Source organism: Saccopteryx bilineata, chromosome X (genome assembly GCF_036850765.1).
Source record: "Saccopteryx bilineata isolate mSacBil1 chromosome X, mSacBil1_pri_phased_curated, whole genome shotgun sequence".
Classification (NCBI taxonomy): domain Eukaryota; kingdom Metazoa; phylum Chordata; class Mammalia; order Chiroptera; family Emballonuridae; genus Saccopteryx; species Saccopteryx bilineata.
The window spans coordinates 115606325-115612942 of record NC_089502.1 but is presented as its reverse complement, the minus strand read 5'-3'; positions in this window follow the sequence as shown (position 1 = coordinate 115612942).

Below are 6618 nucleotides of genomic sequence, written 5' to 3'. Positions count from 1 at the left end.
GAGGAGAGAAGCAGATGATCGCTTCTGTATGCCATGACAGAGAATCGAACCCAAAATGTCCATATGCCAGGCCAATGTTCTTTCCACTGAGCAAACCAGCCAGGGCCTCAAATTATTTTATAAACATGTTGATTATGACACTTCTAATACTCCTGTGCTTAGAGAAGTTCTGTTTACCTTCTTTCAATAACTTCTGTTTTTATGTCAGTACTCTAAGCACAAAACAGATTTTTCTGGATTACATTCATACTCCATTTTTAAAAAATTATTTGAAATTTTTTAGATTTAAAATCATCAAAATAAGAACCACTGTGTGGAAGGAAAAACCATAATACTTTCCCTCCCACCTTCTAAGCGAATTAACAGGACAGATTAGCAGGATAAAATCAAACGTTAGTATGTGTGCACGGGGAATTCAAATGAGCATGTAAATTTCACAGACACTGAGGCAAAATTGAGTATATATGTCATTGTAGACAAAGGAGAACAGGGGGAGTGGAATATTAGATTTCAAATGTGAGAACAGGGTATTTACAGGTAATTGAGTTAGAGGGGAACCTAAAGAGCAGGCAAAGTTTTGCTCCAATGGGACACAGTGGGTGATCTAGCTCAGTGTTTTTCAACCAGTGTGCTGCGGCACACTAGTGTGCCATGAGACATGGTCAGGTGTGCCTTGGGGAAATTAAACATGAGTCCCCAAACTACAGCCTGCGTGCCGGATACGGCCCACGGAGGCTATTTATCAGGCCCGCAGCCCGCCGCCTCCATCCGAACATAAACATTCCCCTCACAATCCCTCCAGCTATCAGCGACAGTAAGAGTGGAGGCACGCTCACTGACCAATCACCTTCTAGGATTCATCCCGACCACTAGCAATGAACCAATAGTAGGCCGCCTCTCATTCACACCCAGGAAGGTCCCCGCTCGGGCTGCCATGCACTTGTCATTGTGTGGCCGCGGCGAGTAGTTGAAGTTGCTACTCCTCCCCATGGTCCCGATTTCTAATCCTGGTCAGGACTGGAGGTAAATGTTGCCACCACTAGATGAAGCCTCAGCCTCAGCGGGTTATGTCTATCCTGATGGTGTATATAGATATTTGACCTTTTTCTTTTTAAAAGAGGCCCCCGCAGAGTGTGATATACAGTGCATCACAATGCATCACAATGTTATCTAACTTTAAAGCTAAAGTTTGCTGATCTTCCTTTGGACAGTTTTTGGTTATCTGTTGCCAAGGAGTTCCCCATTCTGGCCAACAAAGCTATTTTGACATTGCTCCCGTTTTCAACCATGTACCTATGTGAGCTGAGCTTCTCAAGCTTGACTGCGATAAAAACTAAAAACAGAGAGAGACTGAGAATTGTTGAGGGAGAGCTTTTTGTGTGTGTTTCTACCATTCCTGCCAGGATACCCCTTTTGTGTTCATCAAAACAGGCCCAGGTTTCACACTAAGTGAGTATAAATACATTTAGAAACTATATTATTAACTATATGTATAATATGTACTGTGTTAGAGTGTTATTTTGTGTCATTTTGGTAGGTGGTGTGCCCCAGGATTTTGTAGGTGTAAAAAATGTGCCATGGCTCAAAAAAGGTTGAAAATCACTGATCTAGCTAACAGGCCCCATCCTGAAGCCCTTCCATTCACTGCTCTCAATTCAAATAGAATAAGACAAACATTCTAAGATTTTATTTCTCAAGCAGGCCTTTCCATTTGAATATTTTAAGCAGGAATGGGGGAAGGTCAAAGATTCTTTCTGAGTCTTGTTTCCAAGTGACTAGCTTAAAATCAATCTCAAAAGGCAGGTTTTGGTGTGGCAAAAGCTTGGCTCCCTTCAACCATTTCCCTTTGTCATCCACATTTTAGTCCTTTTAACAGGTCTAGAAGTAAACATCCAAAAATTCTACTAAAAATCATTTTACTTATTTCCTTACTGTAATCTTTTCCTGGGTATTCAGACAGTCTACCCACTATTGGAGTTTCTGCTAACCAAGTATGAAGTAGGACTTCTGATGTCTAGTTCACATAACAAAATTTATAGTTAATAGATAGAATTCACATTTTTCTTGTAAATTAATTCAGAAGAGAGGAATAGCAAATCTGGAGTGGACATTTAGCATATCTCTCCTTAACCTTCAAGTCTGCATGGCAATATATGTAGCTCATCATTTATTATAATGAGGAATAAAACTTAACCTTATTTAGAATATATAAATTATTCCAGTCAGAATGACTACTTTGATTTTTACACACAAGTCCTGCCAACTATGCTGCCTTGGAAAACTGAACAAAGATGAACACACATTTCATCCACAATACATAATCAACACTATTTTCCATGAAGCCTCCAGATATTTAAAAAACTGACAGATATAAAGTACTACTTACCTTTTACGTTACTATTATGTAAAATATCTTGTCCTTATGTGTTTTTGTTCGCTTTAAAGTAATTACATAATCATTTATAATTTAAAATTTTTAATAAAAACAGCTTACAGTTCACCAAAATATGCCTTTATATGGCCATTATTTGATAATAGAAATTGGACAAAATAATTGGGAGGTAAACAAATGATGTAGATCAGTGATAGTCAACCTGGTCCCTACCGCCCACTAGTGGGCGTTCCAGCTTTCATGGTGGGTGGTAGCGGAGCAACCAAAGTAGAAATAGAAAAATAGATTTAACTATAGTAAGTTGTTTTATAAAGATTTATTCTGGGCCCTGGCCGGTTGGCTCAGCGGTAGAGCGTCGGCCTGGCGTGCGGGGGACCCGGGTTCGATTCCCGGCCAAGGCACACAGGAGAAGCGCCCATTTGCTTCTCCACCCCCCCTCCTTCCTCTCTCTCTCTTCCCCTCCCACAGCCAAGGCTCCATTGGAGCAAAGATGGCCCGGGCGCTGGGGATGGCTCCTTGGCCTCTGCCCCAGGCGCTGGAGTGGCTCTGGTCGTGGCAGAGCGATGCCCCGGAGGGGCAGAGCATCACCCCCTGGTGGGCAGAGCATCGCCCCTGGTGGGCGTGCTGGGTGGATCCCGGTCGGGCGCATGCGGGAGTTTGTCTGACTATCTCTCCCCGTTTCCAGCTTCAGAAAAATACAAAAAAAAAAAATTTATTCTGCCAAACTTAGCAAAAATCCGACATAAAGTACTTGATAAGTAATTATTATCATATGCTTTAACTTGCTGTAACTCTTCTTTATAAATTTTATAAAGTTACTTCCCTACTTTATAAATCACCATTACTGTGGAACCAGTGGGCGTTTAGAAAATTTTACTACTAACAAAGATACAAAAGTGGGCGGTAGGTATAAAAAGGTTGACTACCCTGATGTAGATGTTATAGTTATAATACTTTCTAGGGGTGTAAAAATTAATTTTTCCTCCTACCTTTCCAAGTTTTGCTGGTTAGACTAACAATCAAATTAATATGGAACAGTTTAACAGGAGATAATTTATTATGTATGAACATAAGAGGTTCCATAGGAATATGAGACCCAATGACATATTGGGCAGTTGAGGCTTATATGCTATTCTGGATAAGCAGAGGGAGGCTAGGGTCTGAGATTTCAAAGGTAAAGTAGGCCATTCACAGGTAGATAAAAGGAGCAGGCCCTGGATGGTTGGCTCAGTGGATAGAGTCTCGGCCCAGTGTATGGATGTCCCAGGTTCAATTCTCGGTCAGGGCACACAGGAGAAGTGATCATCTGTTTACCTCCCCCTCCCTCTCTCCCTTTTCTCCCTCTTCCCTTCCTGCAGCCAGTAGCTTGACTGGTTCCAGCAAAGGCCCTGGTGCTGAGGATAGCTTCGTGTTGGGCAGATAGAACATATTATGCTCACTTTGTTAAAGATGGTGCTGCCCACGTGGATGCCCGTTGCCCAGGTGATATTAGTTGCCCTTCTTGCTTGGGATGGACGTGATTATACTAATGTGTGTTGGGGGAGGGCTTTTGCACCAAAAGGTTTTAAAAGAGGGAGAGATCATGTTGTTCCTGGAAGAGTAATTATATTCTAGGAAGAGCCCATGCAGGCAGGACAGAGAAGCCACGTGGAGGAGGCAGCCAGAATGGCGGATTAGGAGAAAGAATGGGGAACAGAGGTGAATAAGAATGGTGAGGTAGAAACCTTTGATTCTAAGAACCTCGGATGAGTCAGTGGCTTCAGGAGCCCTGAATGGAACAGGAAGTATTACCCGCTGTGTGTATTTCTCACCCGCCGGGTGTGAGTCTAGAATAAAGGACAATGGAACAGCAGCTTTTGGTTCAACTGTTTCATTACCATTGGTCCAAATCAAACCTGAACCAGCGTTGGCCAGGCGGCTTTGATGGCAGCTATGGATACTGGCTATACACTTCATTGATTCAAGCATTAGCCCCAGATGGGGATTGCTGGTGGATCTGTTAGGGGCATATGCTTTTGTCTAACAAATTCTTGAAATTCTTGCCTGACCACCCAGAAAAATGGGACACAAAGGGAAGTTAAACAGACAGGCTTTACTGGTTATTTTCTGTATGCCATGCTTTGTTTATATGATGCTAAGATGAAAGCTACCTTTCTTTAAGCAGTGTTGGTCAAATAAGTTTGTACAATATGATTTTTATGTTTGCTCACCTATAGTTTGCATTGGGAGTGGGGCAGCACCAGGTATATGTGGGTCTGTGAAATTGCAAATTACCTTCCTGCTTGGGAAGGGCTATTGTTATGCTAATATTTGCTGGAGGAGAGGTTTTCATGCCAGAAACTTTTGAAAAGAGAGCAGAAGAAGAAGGAAAAAGAGAAGCCATGTTTGCAAAGCGAGAGCAGAGAGAATGCAGAATGCTGAAGAAGCCATGTTGGCAGAGAAGGGGGAAGGTGTGCAGATGTGGAGCCAGAGCTGAGGGGCTTTTGCGAGCTCTGCTGAGACTGGTGGGGCCTTTGATTCTAGGAGGAACCAGAGAAGATTCTCCTGGTTGTGGAACCAGAGAATGTGTCAGGGTTTTGGGAGCCCTGAATGAAGAGGGAAGTGTTTTCCCTGTGTTGTTTGTTCATTGGCCGGTGTAAGACTTTAATAAAAGAATGGCCCACCATTTTTTGGCTCCACTATTTCTTTACTGTCTGTCCGAATCTAATGGGAACCTGCATGTGCATGTCCATGATGGTGGCAGCCCTTGGCCCTACATCTGGAGTAGTTGGCAGGATTTGGATTAGATTGGTATGGAGCTACAGCCACCATTGAGGGGTGAGGTAGAGGACTGGTTGTTGTTATGGTTCCCCATGGCTATCCTTTTGAGGACTGTGGGCTGGCTGATTTTTACAATCCTGCAGGAGGAAACTGAGAGAGCAGGGGAAGAGGAAGGGGAAACCTGAGGCCTGCAAACCAAGGAGCAGAAGGAGTTGGAATGGCCACAGAGAAAGAGATGCAGATCCTGGAACTAGAGCAATCTCTGGAGAAGGAAGCCGTACAGGTTCATGAGTTGCAGTTGGCTGTAAGTTGAATGTTGGCAGAAGCAGTTGTTGAGGAACAACTGTGGGTTCAGCTTCACGAAAGCCACCAGCCGATAGAGCCTACGATGGAGCTGTGCCCGTGGAATGGCTCTGAGTCAGCGGTGGGGACAGGCACTTCTGAAACTACTTTCCTCAGACTACAGAAGGTAAAAGCTTAGCAGCAAAGGGTACCTACCATGTCCCTGGTAGGTTTGCTACAATTATGGGACATAGGGGTGGATGGCAACATGCTCTCTGGAGAAAAGGTGGAAATGTTGGCCGCCATTGCTACATGCTCCTCCTGGTGGCAGCATCTTAAGAGATGCCACGATCGCAGGGATGAGGGTGGAGACCTGAGGCCCCGTGTGCGTGGACTGACTCTGGGACTGTGACCAGAGGGGTCATCAGCTCCCTTGGTGGATGGACATACAGCTTTTGGATAACATGAGGGACACTGATGGTGGAGGGCAGGTGTGGTGGAGGCCCTCCTGCACTGGGAAGCTTTTCATCCAGTTTGAGAGAAGCTCCAAGGACATTTTGTGCTTTGGGCAAAGTGCTCAGAGAGACATGGAGAAGGACACCGTTGTAATTTTTGAAATTGTATGACTTGTGCTGTTGCTGTAATTTTTGTGATGTACTCATTGAACAGGAGTGCCTGTGGTATGGATTGCAAAATGAGCAAAAGGGGTGGAATGTTGGTCAAATAAGTTTGTAAAATATGATTTTTATGTTTGCTTCCTTATAGTTTGCACTGGGAGCTGGGCAGCACCAGGTATATGTGGGTCTGTGAAATTGCAAATTACCTTCCTGCTTGGGAAAAGCCATTGTTATGCTAATGTTTGCTGGAGGAGAGGTTTTCATGCCAGAAACTTTTGAAAAGAGAGAGAAGAAGAATGAAAGAGAGAAGCCATGTTTGCAGATTGAGAACAGAGAGAATGCACACTACTGAAGAAGAAGCCATGTTGACAGAGAAGATAGAAGGTGTGCAAATAGGGAAACAGAACTGAGGGGCTTTTGAGAACTCTGCTAAGACTGGGGGGGCCTGTGATTCTAGGAGGAACCAAAGAAGATTCTCCTGGTTGTAGAACTGGAGAATGTTTCAGGGCTATGTGAACTCTGAAAGAAGAGGGAAGTGTTTTCCAGTGTGTTTGCTCATCGGCTGTT